Source organism: Aedes albopictus, chromosome 1 (genome assembly GCF_035046485.1).
Source record: "Aedes albopictus strain Foshan chromosome 1, AalbF5, whole genome shotgun sequence".
NCBI classification, from domain to species: domain Eukaryota; kingdom Metazoa; phylum Arthropoda; class Insecta; order Diptera; family Culicidae; genus Aedes; species Aedes albopictus.
The window spans coordinates 173,773,366-173,787,873 of NC_085136.1; the positions used below are offsets into that span (position 1 = coordinate 173,773,366).

Here is a 14,508-nt window from a genome sequence, read left to right on the forward strand (position 1 = left end):
TGACACAGACTGGTCGAAAAATGACAACGGCTTAAAATAGTAGTTCTAGACACAGCTGTGCATGCCGACAAAAAATCAGCTTTATCCAAAACAGCTTAAATTTAAATTAACTTAACAAAAATTAACTAGTCTATGGTGTATTATTCATCCTATTTTCAAGGATGGAAGAAAATGACTTCAAGCGATAAATGATGCAGGATACGAATAATCCAAGATGGACTTATCCACTAAAGACACTGTATGCTATAGTGCATGCATATAGTGTCTTTATTATCCACCTTATCCACCGATGAATCGAATGAGCAATTTTATTGGTAAAATTGCTCATTCGATTCATCGGTGGATAAGGTGGATAATAAAGACACTATATGCACTTTGGTGACAACAATGTTGAAGATGATATTGATTTTCACGGGTTATTGGACGCTACCTCCTGTCAAAATTAATTCAAAAAATTGGCTCGTAAAATAGACTATTCATCGCGGTGCGAGAATTTTGACACTAGGGCGCGTTTTCAATGAGAATTGAACGATTTCCAATGAGAATTGAACAGTTCTGATTGATGAGTTTCCCAATCAGAATTGTTCAATTCTCATTGGAAATCGTTCAATTCTCATTGAAAACTGCGCCGCTCTAGTGTCAAAATTCTAGGACCGCGATGAATTCGGTTCATCGGTGGATAAGTCCATAGCCTTGCTCTTGCATTGAATTTTGCAAGGTGACGAATGAAAGTTCGGGTCATTCTCGTTCGTCCCTTCCTTTTCCACTCACGCGAATTTTGACTTTTTGATTCAAAGAAAAATATTATCAGCGCATTTTGGTGATGCATCTCTGAGTAGAAGTTGTTGAAAGTCGACCCCGCTGTGCTGTCAAAAAAATTCAGGCTCAGTGAACTCAATGTTCATCGGTGCACTCGTCTATGGACTTATAGACGAGTGCATCGATAAACTGAATTCATCGCGGTCCGAGAATTTTGACACTACAGCGGGGTCGTTCCCAATCAGAGTTGTTCAATTCTGATTGGAAATCTTTCACTTCTGATTGGAAGCGACCCCGCTGTAGTGTCAAAATTCTCGGACCGCGATGAATTCAGTTCATCGGTGCACTCGTCTATCCACCGATGAACCGAATTAATCGCGGTTCGAGAATTTTGACACTAGAGCGGGGTCTGTTTCAATGGACTTATCCACCGATGAACCGAATTCATCGCGGTCCGAGAATTTTGGCACTAGAGCGGGGCCGTTCCAATCAGAATTGGACGATTCTGATTGGAACAGACCCCGCTCTAGTGTCAAAATTCTCGGACCGCGATGAATTTGGTTCATCGGTGGATAAGTCAATCAGAATCGTCCAATTCTGATTGGAAACGGCCCCGCTCTAGTGTTAAAATTCTCGGACCGCGATGATTTCGGTTCATCGGTGGATAAGTCCATGAACTTGTCCAAGATGACGTCACACGCCAACTGACAGCATGCTATAAAACGGTAACTGCGGGTCGTGTTTACTAAAATCACTGCTCACATCTTGCATCCGTCGAGATCCGGTGAACATCCAGTGAACTTTCAGTCGCTGGATGTTCATGAATATGTCATTTTTTGTAAACAGTGCCCGCATTTGCAGAAGAAAAGAAGAATCATCTCGGGTAAAAAGAAAACCGTGGATAAGTCCATGGACTTATCCACGGTTTTCTTTTTTCCCGAGTTGATTCTTTTCTTCTGCAAATGCGGGCACTGTTTACATAAAAAATCATTTAATGATACAATCATGAATATCCAGTGACCGAAAGTTCACTGGATGTTCACCGGAGCTTGCCGGATGCAAGATGCGAGCAGTGATTTTTGTCAACAAGGCTCGCAGTTACCGTTTTACATCTTGCCGTTCGTTGGCGTATGACGTCACCGTGGACAAGTTCATTGGTGATTTGATGTTGCATGAAGAAGAAGAAGAAGAAGAAGAACTAAACACTGTCTCTATAAAATCTTAATCAAAATCTAATTAAAAACGGTTTGATGTACGGTGTTAGACTTTGGACGGACTACATATTGAACGTATAAATTTAAATTTAACATTTTTTTCTTGATAAGGTACCGTCGTTGGGGGTGAGAATGGGTCAAAAAAGGATACTCAAAGATTGTTTGTTAAATAACAAATGCAATTGAAGTCGGAATAACTTTTTATTTGGTATGTATACTCTTCTATATGATAATGAAAGTTTAGCAAGAAAGTATCACATTATATGAATTACTTACTAAACTACAAATGATTGATAATTGCCCCAATCTCACCCCTTAGAGGGGGTGAGAATGGGTCAAAGTATTCAAAGTCACCTATCTAAGAATATAAGTTAATTTTATCGATCATATCTAGTAAATCTATTTAAAATACAATGTAACCATAACGAATAAAAATTTAGGTAATTTTAAAAGATGATAAATCCACCTAAAAGAGCTAATACAACCGAAAAAATGGTTGAAATTTGATAAAATAACGTTTGTATGTTGTATCGCCATTTTTAGCCACCATAATCATCCTCATTTCAAAATCCAAGAGAGGAGGGAGGCAGATTACAATGAGGGAGGGACGCATTGAAAGATTGATTGAAAAAAAAAATGATATGTACTGCATAAGAAATGTTTAACCAAGCCCTCCGTTATAAACTCTTATGTACATGATCATTGGCCTCTCAAGATAGAGGGTCGTTCAACTATTATGTTATACAACTTTTCACATTATTAGATCCTCTCTCGCAATAACATTTCAACGAATATGCAGTACACTAAAGGCTAGATGATGATTAGAGAAGCTATCCAAACGCATGGGTGTATTTTTATAAATGATTTTAGGCACTAAACGTATGAACACACTCGCTTGACGCTTATTCGACATATTTTTGTAAAAAGCGTGCTTTTATGAAGATACGGTAAACATGGCACCACTTTAAAGTCAAATGGGGACTGGATAACAAGTTGAATTTTTAGTTAAGGTTATGTGCAGTCGATAACTTGCTTGACCCAATCTCACCCCCATTCTTAATATTTAGACATGGGGTCGAAAATATTGAATTTTTAAATAAAAATTGCATAGACAGCCCACTTTTTCCGTTGCATCAACCAGGTAATACCTACAGCTTATGGTTAGGTGCTTGTGTGGAACATTGCGAAGGAGAAATTTTTTCAGAGTGATTTACTAGTAGTTTCATCACATAAGCTTAGCCACAAATATAACAATAAACGATTATTGCTAAACATCTTATTCTGCATCATGACGTTTGAAATAATATAAAGTTTTCAATATAAATTAGCGATACTTGACGAGTTATTTCAAATTTTATGTTTCTCCGGTTTGACCCAATCTCACCCCCCAGACCCATTGTCACCCCCATCGACGGTACTTAATTTGTAGTCCAAAGGCTAACACCGTACATTAAACCGTTTTCAATTAGATTTTGATATAGATTTTATAGAGGCATTTAAAAATCTTCCCCTGTGTTATAGGGATAGGGATGTTTCAAAACATCATCGCTCTTCTTCTACTTATTCATGCAACATCAAATCACCACCCAGGTAACCACTAAGCACTGTTCTGAGCATTATAACGGCCATCAAACAGCTTTTCAGTGCTAAGTAGCTCTATATAAGCATTCCTGATGCTTATAGGCACTATAACCAGTAAGAACTAAATTAAGCCCTGTAAGCCTATATAAAGCCTACAAGCTGTAAAGAAGTTTGTCAGTGCTGTCACAGGGCTTGGAGCACATGACGTTTATATCAATCAAAATAGATTTCGACCAAAACAGACTCGAGTCGGTCATGATCAATACATTTTAAACATCCATGTCGGACGGGATTGACGAAACGGGATTATTTTTGTTGTTGGCATGTTTATCGGAATGGTGTTGTTAAATAGATAATGGAATTTGATTATCTTGATTATTCCATTTTTTTTTCAATCAAGACAAACTCCAGCTCGTTTCTCTCTTCTTGTGAAACGTTTTCCGATCATTTATATAAACATTGCTTCTCCTGCATCAATTCCTGCGTTCATCACCACCAACCTTACCACTGAATCATCCTCATCCCATATCATTTTCAACCCTCGAAATGCCCAAACTATTTTGTTTTTCATGGTTTAAATACTAGTTTGATCACACCATTCCCATGATGCATTGGTGGAGCAGATGAAAAAGGCAACGGACTTGAACTTGATCAGGAACTCGGAGGACAACAGCTAGAATCTGGATGAAGTAGCAAAAAAGCAACTTCAATGGAAGCGAAGGAAGTTAGAAAAGAACAGGAGATAAACAAAATATTTTTTTTTCTTTTTTCTTTGTCTCACTTTTGACAACGTTCGCTCCAGAGACTTGGCACGATATTTTAAAGTTGGCCGTATATCAGCCGAATAATTCGCCAAAAGTGGCTTTTGAGCAGCTCTATACGAGGATATAGAACCAATTAGCTCTGTTAGCCAGGTTCTACATTCGACTATAGAGCCGACTTAATGCCATTTTTACGGCTTAATGGTTACTTGGGCAGTTAGCATGATGCCGACGCCTTCCACTGTGCTCGTGTCACAGAGACTCGAAGCACCCGATGCACGCTTTATCGCGTTATGACCCGTTATCGGATCATGTTACAAGCTGGGACGGGACGTGACAGCTCATTGGTACAAGCCCTCTTATTCTTTTTGTTACTGTTCATACGGGGGTTGCTCTAGTGTTGCCAACACTTTTCATATGCAAATCAATCAAAACTTGTTGACTAGTTTTATTTAGCATTCTACTTCGAAGAATGAGTTTGAAAACAATCTGATCTTCCTCGTTTGGATCTCACACACAGACTTCCATCCCTTGCCGGCAAACCTTTGGATTATTCGAAAATTAGTAAAAATGAAGCCCAGAATGATACACATCACTGCGTTTTGCAATTCATTTCACCATGTCAAGTTCCGGATAAAAACGGCACAGAAAGTGAGAAAAACGATTAATGTTGTTAGTTATCAATTATCAATCATACGAGGTTTAAAAAACCCGTGACTACTAGCAACACGGCTAACTCAACAACAGAGTGCCCTCTTGTAAACGAACGTAACGCGGCGCAACGCTGCTTTTGTCAAATCAACCAATCAGAAGTGGTCTTTTTTGACAGGCAAATGGTTTCGTATTTGCATTAGCACCTGAAGGGTCCCGTCCCAGGTTACAAGTCGTAATATTTTTTTTTCATTAGATTTTAAGCCTCTAATGCATAGGTTCCCAAACTTTTTGTGTGCGCGACCACCTTTTACCAGTGGACTTGCTTTCGGCGACCCACCATAGAAATTCCCTCATTTGTTGTCTGTTAGTAAATTATTCAACTATCCCTCGCGACCCCCTGGATGAAGGCCGGCGACCCCCCTGGGGGGTCGCGACCCACAGTTTGGGAAACCATGCTCTAATGCACCCGTAAACCGCATTCATTATGTATTAGAAATAATGCATTCATAAGCATTCCTGGAGGTTGAACAAGTAAGAATGCTTGAAAAGTGAATGAAATCGCGAATTTATCATTTCGACTTCATGATAGCGATCGCATCGCACCCACACATGCCGAGCGAATCATTCTTCTCAGACCGTTGTTTGTTATTGACGACAAAATGTTATCACAGACAAACAGACATATTACTTGGAAGAAAATTGCTTCAAAAACATCGTTTGGCATCTCAGTAGCACCGTAGCACCCTCTATCTATAATGCTCAATCCGAAGCATTCATTTCCAGGTGTTGTTTCCCTCGGCTCGATGTAACAATTTAGCAGGTGACGACTCCCCCGTGGCGTCATCCATTCATAAAACATGAATGAAAGTTCATGATTGAGTCATTTTATGTAAACATTGATCGGCGTCGCGTTCATTTTTCTGCAAAATTGAGGCACAGCAGCGCCACCATGACACATGCGAGCACAGTCTGAACCACACTATATTTTCAAAATAACCGTTAAATCGTGCGATGATTCCGATTTGAGTAGTATGTCTGTTTGTCTGTGATGTTATTGTTGTTGTTATGATAGCACGATGCCTTTCAATCGCTACACATTCGAGATCCGATCATGATCTAGATTTCCATCCTTGATTATTTTGTAAAAACAAAATAACATCATAGGTTATAATTACGAAATTCATAAAAGTCTCTTGGTGCCCATACTGCCCCATGAGGGTGTCCATTCTGCCTCGTATGCTTGAAGACGGTCATGAAATATGTATCAACATTTTTCAATTGAAGTGGACAATTTTTTTTTCGTTTGCACTCGTATACAATGGCTGCTAAATAGACTAGAAGAATACATGTATCAAAAAACGAAACTTTTATGACATATTGCCAGGTGAAGTTGGCAAAAATCTTAGGGTGTCTATACTGCCCCGCCTCCCCTACCTACTTCAACAATGTTTGTTACCTTGACCTCTCCTAAACATTCAATGTAACAGGTTTGCGTAATTGATTACCCTCGAGCGATCGAGTTGACGTTGTACGACACGTTGAAAAAATGTTGAATACAAAAACATTAGTGTGGTGCTAGCGGTGGTGGCCAACGCGCGCGTTACGAAAGGTTAATTAACCTAGTACACTGGGTCAAATATTTATAAAAAAAAAGTAAGCTATGCTCAAACATCTTGTTTGACTCGATCATATTTTCATTCGTATCTAACAGATGTTTGATCTTTAGTTCATTCATTGTCAAATATTTGAGTATTTGGCCCTGTGTACTTGAAACCAAAAAATCTCAAAAACAGGCTTTGCCCTCCCAATAATTTGACCAAGTTGGCGCGCCTGCATACGTTTTTTGGTTTTCATTATATTGGTAGAATATTCCGTGTTTTGTGAAATATCTAACGTATATATGAAGTCATTTATTCAGTTTTGTGATGTGAAATCGTCAGTTGGTCGTTACAGATTGATAAAATATTTAAAATAATCTTCAAGTTTACACAATAGTCAAGACATTCAATCGATTTTGATAGTGCTGCAACTAAGGGCCGTCCATATACCACGTGGATAGAAAAATCATGGTTTTTAATCCCCTCCCCCCTCTTCGTGGACTTTTCATTGAACCCTATTCCCCCTCCCCTAATGTCAACGTGGACATCACAAAGAAAAAACTTTTTTTTCCAATATTTGGACTTTTTAATAAATTGAAAACAGTAATTTGATAAGTTTTTTTAGGGATTGCTGTTTTTCTTCGAAGTAGTTCATAACTTTATGTTTTAAATATAGTTCATAAGTTATGAATTTCATATTGTATAGCTAACTATATAGGTTCAAGTTAAGGTTGATTTATTTTTAAACAAAACAATTGCAAGAGGCAAACCCCTTTGAGTGACTTCCTTTCAAGGTCTTTTTCAAAGAGGTACACAAATGGACAAAGTTTTCAGCATTGATTTTAATTGAACTGAATGTTTTTAAATCCATGATTGTCCTTTTTTTGGTTAAGAATATTTTTATGTGGATGTATTTTGATAATTTTCAATGGTTCTATTTCTTAGATTTTAACAAATGCAATAATTACATGATCATTTAAAAAACTGCATAGTGCAACTACAAACTTAGTGCTACGATTCAATATCCTATAAACACATCTGTAATTTTGGAGAAAAATACATGACAAAATTTGAAGGTAAACCTGTGAGAGTAGGGCAAAATCTTTTCATATATTTTGAAACTTCGAAGTATTCTAGAAAAATGATATGCAACTTCGAGAACTTGAACGAAAATTCTGACAGAAACACCAACATTTTTTTGGCCTAAGCTCCATTTTAAAACTCCATAATTCTTTTCTGATGAATACACCAGACAATCAGCAAGGATGCTTTATCTATAACTCAGTACAGAAGCTGTTCGGAAAACTTGTAGGGTAGTGTTTTTCCTACAATTGTCACCAAGGATACCATGTTCTAACTCTGATATTTATACCGAGAGAACGCTAGTAATACCTACTCATACTAAATGATAAAAAATTCAATCCTTTAGTAGCAGTAGGTGAGACTAATACTTTAACGCCGTACATATAAGAGTTGGAATATGACACCCTTGGTGATAATTGTATGAAAAACAGGAGCCTACAAGCTTCGCGAACACCACATTGTAGTAACAAGCTTCTGAACAGAGTTATAGATAAATGAGTTAAACGATGGCCTGGTGAGTGAAAGCACCCTTGATAATCAAAATTATGATAATTAAAAAAGGCGAGTAAATTTTCAAAGAGGGCATCACTTGAATAATACGACATAATTTGTTTCGTTGATGAATCTTTGTATCTTATTTCTTATATCAATGTTGTTCACGTGGACATCCCGCACCCCCCTCTCCGTGGACAAGCGTGGACTTTTATCGGACCCCCTCCCCCTCCAAGTTGTCCACGTGGTATATGGATGGCCCCTGACTAGATTCTTCCTACAATAATTAGAGAAGTGGAATCATCTCGGCAAGGGTCCTATTTTGGGAACGTTTCTGCTATAACTCAGCCACTTCTGAACCAATTGATACAATTTTTGGAACGCGATTAGATACGTATATTATCTAGCCGTGTACATAATTTCAAGTCAATTGGTTTGGAATTGACTGAGTTATAGCGAAGAGTGCCCAAAATACCGGCCGCTGCCCAAGTGGTTCGCTACCCTACTATCTTTGTTACAACACTTGTGTTGTGGTATAAATACACTTACCACAAGTTGGGCATGTTAGATTTTCATATAAAATAATCAGTAAATTTAGGAGATATTCATGTTACAAATGTTACGGTTTACATTAGTTTTGTATCAGAAAGAGCTGCAAGGGTAATTCTGGATACTAACCCTACAGATACATATAGCGCATTTAGTTCACCACTGGACTATCGCACGAGTTTTCAAAAGGGCGAAAACGTAAATAAAAGTATTTGATGCAATCGCGCACTTTTATTAACGTTTTCGCACTTATGAAGACTGAGTGCGCAGTCCAGTGGTGAACTAACTGCACAATAAAATGTACAAACAATTACGTTTCACGAAACATTTACGTATGCTTAATAGTTTGCTCAATTGAAATATTCGGACTACCATCAGATTTTACAGAATCAAAACTGCATGATGAATTTTGAAGGCTTGTGTGATAATGTGTAATGTGTGATAATGTTAATAACCTGTTGACCTTAAAGGTCAAAATTAGACATTATATTTTTATATGTTTTCAGGTATGGCAGTATTGAAAAAAGTAGACTAGTGTACGACTCAACCGGAAACTCTAAGTAAACAATATGGTTTTGTTTATTATGAAATTAATTATTTACTCGAGCGGAAAAACAGGAAATGGACCGCAGTTATTACACAGAACGTAAAATTGCAGTTCGTTTTGTTACAGAAAAAGAGCAGGACTGAGTATATTACCGTTAGTGTACCAGTAGCCGCTTGTGCTCCAATAGGCGTTCGCCGCTTTGAAACATATGTTTAACGGCATATATATGTGCAATCCTGTCCGCACGAATATAATTCGGCAAGCATGTTTTGAATATCCGTGATAAAAATATTGTATTGTTGCAGATAAACTGTGCTTCTACGCTCGTGAGCGGCTATTAAAACTAGAGCGTCTGCTGGTACACTGAAGGTATATTTTAGTAAGTGTTGGAAACGCCAACGGAAAATTCCCGAAATAATAATCCTGTTAGGACAGGGGGCAGTTCTCGGGGCAAATCCCAAAGTAAAAAATAGCGTTTCAAGATTACAGGAAGGGGGATTATAACCCGGGAGCGGTCGCGTCGTGTACTGAGTACACGCACCTTGAAAAATGCACGCTTGTGATACTCAGTGTAAACGTAGTGCCGTTGCAGGTGCTCGAGGGTTTATTTCCTGGAATGTATAATAGTATACATTTTATGGTTGCAACAACCCATAGTCTCTAGATAGGGATTAAGTAGTCTATTCGTTTAACCCTCTAATACCCAAATTTTTGATTTTGATCTAAATATCATATTTCCTCATCTAAAATCGATTTAAATATCTTATGGAAGGTGATTTTTTTTAATTCGTGATTTTGGTTTTTGATTTTTCTAATTTTTATTTTTGAATATCCCTAAATTGTTATATTTTTCCTAGTAGCCTATTTGGGATACCGATTTTTGAAGATAAAACATTTTGAGATTTAATGATTATTCTTGAAATATTTAAAAACAATGGAAAAACACGATTACATATGGAAAGTGACCAAAACGTCAATTTTTTTTAATGATTTTTAAATAATGTAAATACACTTCGAAAGACACCAAAAACCATTTAGAGATACATGTTCAGAACAGTCCTAAATATCAGCCAAAAATATAAATGCTTTGATTGACCGGGAAAGAAAAAAAATGCTCAAACTATACATACCCCGCCTAGAGGCAGGGTTGGGTATTAATTTACGTTTAGTTTCCTTACTAGTCCTTCGAGTCCAATCTGCCTGTCTGTCTACCGCTGCTGCATTTATGTGGGTGCAAAACATGCAATCCGTACTATCAACCCGTTTTACTATCCGTACTACAGTTAGTCTAGATTTAGTTTTGTGCACGATAAATATTAGTATGTACGTTTTCACTAACAATTTAGGTTTACGGGTAGATTAAGTGCTACAATTTCCTGTTAAATTTCATAGTATGTAAGATAGAAATTCACTTGTACATATGCATGACAAAATATAGCGCATTTAGTTCACCACTGGACTGGACTATCGCACTAGTTTTTACTAGAAATCCTCTATATAGAGATGAGCGGAAGTTTTATATGACGAATCGGCAACGCTGTTTGTTTTGTTTACAACTGCTTCCAACACTTGCCACAAAGCTAGATGTTCAAATTTTGTGCGTGACTTTGTGTGGTGCAAATTGTTTTGTTTACGATTGCTAATTAATGGTCGAGCTTTATTTTACAAAATTTTGGAAAAAAATAGCAGCGCAATCGAAAAAAATATGAAATGCATTGCAAAAAGCAGCGCAAATCATAACAGTAGAAGTGAATTTTGCAGCAGCAATGGAAGGTTTTACGAGAAGAGAAGATACAAAAGTTTCTACATGAACATGAGTACTTGAAAGCATAATTAATTTATTATTATCTTTTTTACTACAATTTAATATGCCTTCAATCCATCGATATCAAAAGTAAATAATTATAATTTGTTTAGTTCTGATTCCAATACCGTTCGAACGACGCATTCCTACAAACAATAAACATGTTCGTTTGGCTCACACTTTGACATTTCTCTCTGCACTATTGGCTCACAATGGCCGCTTCCGCAGATCTCTATAATGTAGGATTACTAACGAAAACGACATAAAAAGCAATCAAGTGTCAAATTCGTGCTGTCAGTACATTTCGATGCACTTTAACGTCAAAGTGACGTTGCAATAAGCGAATGGCATTCGCTCGTTTCAAAGTAAACATTTTGCAACGAGCGAACGGCCGCTGTAGCACTTTTGCACCGAAAATGTTCGTATTTGATTTTCGTGCTATAAGCACGGGAGTCAATGTTCTAAATTTCACCAGGTTAGGCCCATCGGGCAAAGGGGTGTTTGTGATATGATAATTTTGAAGTAGTAGTCGTGTCATGTCAACTTCGGCAAGCCGAAATCGCACGAAGTTGCCGAAGGTGACGTCACGTTCCAGAAGCTGCGAACAAATTTTCTGGCGAACGTGACGTCGCGATCAGCTGATCGGTTTGTTTACATATTTTTATCGACAAATACAGGCAAACATATACGTTCACCCGGACCTGTGAATAATTGACATCGCACGGGAGTGTAGCTGGTGCACACCGTGTCCACCAATCAGCGTTTGCAAAGTTGTCAATATTTTGGTGTTTATACCTTGGTTTATACACTTACATAGGGTTACCATATTGTTCACACATGAAAAGAGTACATTCAAGAATTTTGATAAAAGAGTACAAAAGAGTACAGGAATCGATTAAATACTGTTTGACACTCGTGAAGTTTTTTATATTTAAATTCTGTGAACCATACTTGACACCTAAAGGTAGGTAAATTTTCTAACGAGATGAAAAAACTAAAGTTGTGTCTACTTAAGACATCACTGGATAGTTATTACAGCAGTTTCTAATTTCACATTTTTTCAGTATTCATGCCAACTATTGATCAATCACTGCTTCGATCAAAACAGTTTAAAAAATTGAGCCTGCTTTCAAAAGCTAGCATATTACAGAAACGAAATACTTTCATTATTATTTGCCCTTCCGATTATTGCACGTCAAAGTTAAACCATTTTTGCAAAACAAATTAATAAACGACAGTTTCAAAAACATTTTTCAGCAAGGAGCGAATCATAATCTGAATGAATTAGAGTGATTTCGATGGAAGAAAGGGAAAATTAAGATGGCCTTTCTTCTGCAGATAAGACCTCTCGTTAAAAGTGATTCTAATTTGTAGCATGCTGATTTTTTTACTACTTGTAAGGTTATTTTGACTAATATGTATATTATATCAGAAAAATGTTATTTTGCAAAAAAGAGTACAATTGGGCCCATTTTACCAAAAAGAATAGTACGCCCAATTTTTTGCTGAAATAGAGTACATGTACTCTAAAAAGAGTACGTCTGGTAACCCTACACTTACACCAATGCAACTGCACCGAAAATGCTTGTTTATTCAGCAAAAAGTGTACATATTTAGCACAAAGCGGTGGGGTGTAGCACCGCCGTAAAAACGAAAACCTGGAGCAACATTTGAAAAGGGCATACAAGCATTGGTAAACAATGACTTCACACGTCGCTCCTGAGCCCCCCTCAGCTTATTCACAAAAACTAAGACCGTTATCAGATAGAGCAAACATCGATCTTTCGGATAATGGTGTTCATTTGCGTGGGCGGGCTGCTGTTATGCCCTACGGAGCGTTTTAGAAAAAAGACACAAGACCTCTTGGGCCCTTTTTAAATGTTGTTCCAGAAACGACAATCCAGCTTTTTACGCTGTAGTGAGGGGTGATTCATTTTTGACGGATCTTGCCGACATCCCTCGCAGCAACACAGTTGCTGAAAATTTCAGTTCACTGCTTCAGATTTGTCAAATATTTTTAGCTGATGTTACCATTGTTACCACACAGCAAAAACAAAGTAGCGTTCGTAAAAATGGTTGCATGATTGAAGGAATTGCTTGAAGATTCCCGGAAGGGGTTTTTTGGGGAAAGTAGGATTCTCGGATGGAAGTGGTGGAGAAGTCCCCGAAAAAATAACTGCAGGACGTTTAAACTTCTTTTCATGGAGGTTCTTTCGGGAGCTCTATGAGTTATTGAAAGTACCTAGATGCTGAAATGTAGGAAGATTCCTTGGTTCATGGTAAGTGGGAAAAATTTCCAGAGGATTCTCGGAAGGACCTATTTTAGAGTCCCTGGAAAGTGCTGGAGGTTTCTAGGAAGGAAATGTTAAATTTGTGCAGTGACAATTTTAGATTTCCTCAGGAGTACGCATTGGAGATGTCTACAGAAATTCCCACTGGAGATTCCTCCAGGTTTTTTCCCCGGAGACTCCTTCAAGAACTCCCACCGAGGATATTTCCAGGAATTGCCATTGGTGATTCCTCCAAGAATTCCCTCCGGAGATTTCTGCAAGAATTCCCACCATTAATTGCCTCCAGAGATTCCTCCTGGAATTCTCACCGGGAATATCCCAGGACTTCCAACCGGAATCCCCCGGTGGGAATACCTGGAGCATCTCTCGGTGGGAATTTCTAAAGTAATTCTACGGACACATACACGACTCACAACCCGATGACGTTGTGTATCCGTAGCTTCAAACGGAAACTGAAAGAACGTCCAGGTTTCGGAAGGGACCCTGATCAAATGGGAAGCGAAGGTGTTACGAATTCGCAAAGTGATCGTGGCGGACATAACGTACTCGACTGAATTACCGAGAAATCCGCGGTGTGTGAAGTGAAGCCACACCAAGTCCACGAGGACGAAGTGAAAGTGGTCCGAGTCCGCAGAGTGAAACTCCGGGAGATTAGGCCACTCCACAAGGGCAAAACGAAGGTCAATCGGGCGTCAGCACGGCTCCACATTGACACCACACACGAGTTACCCACAAGCGCGTTATAGTGAGACATAGTTAGGACCGTAGGAATGATTGGAATCTCGTAACTAAAAAAACCGTCAATAGCAATCCATTGATTTCTCTATTCTGGTAAAACCTTGGCAAAAAAGAGCCAAATCTGAGTGGGCTGGGAATCCTTGGGAATGAACAAGTGTAACAAAGGTTAATTACAGTTCCTCGGTGTGTACAGTTTAAGATGGCGGGCAACTATCGCAATCACAATCTAAAAAGAAATAAATTTTAAATCATAGCAAATGTTATTTACTACTTGCCGAAAAAGTCCATTTTGAAATTTTTTAACACATCGGGAGCAATGAACTGAAATTTCCGGCTACTGTGTTGTTGCTGGGGTCTCCAGTTAGTCTAGTGTAGTAATCCTACATTATAGAGATCTGCGGAAGCGGCCATTGTGAGCCAATCGTGCAGAGAGCAAT

General features: G+C 38.2%; 1 protein-coding gene and 1 long non-coding RNA gene across 2 annotated transcripts in view; one reads left to right on the plus strand and one right to left on the minus strand.

The window, feature by feature from the left end:
* LOC109397226 (male determiner protein Nix) overlaps positions 1-14,508 on the plus strand; it is a 160,456-nt gene that overhangs the window by 16,182 nt on the left and 129,766 nt on the right. The window lies entirely within an intron of this gene.
* LOC134288221 (uncharacterized) overlaps positions 1,851-14,508 on the minus strand; it is an 81,997-nt gene continuing 69,339 nt past the window's right edge. The window contains exon 2 of the long non-coding RNA XR_009997828.1: positions 1,851-11,837. This is a non-coding gene — a long non-coding RNA (uncharacterized LOC134288221). The remainder of the gene's footprint in view (positions 11,838-14,508) is intronic.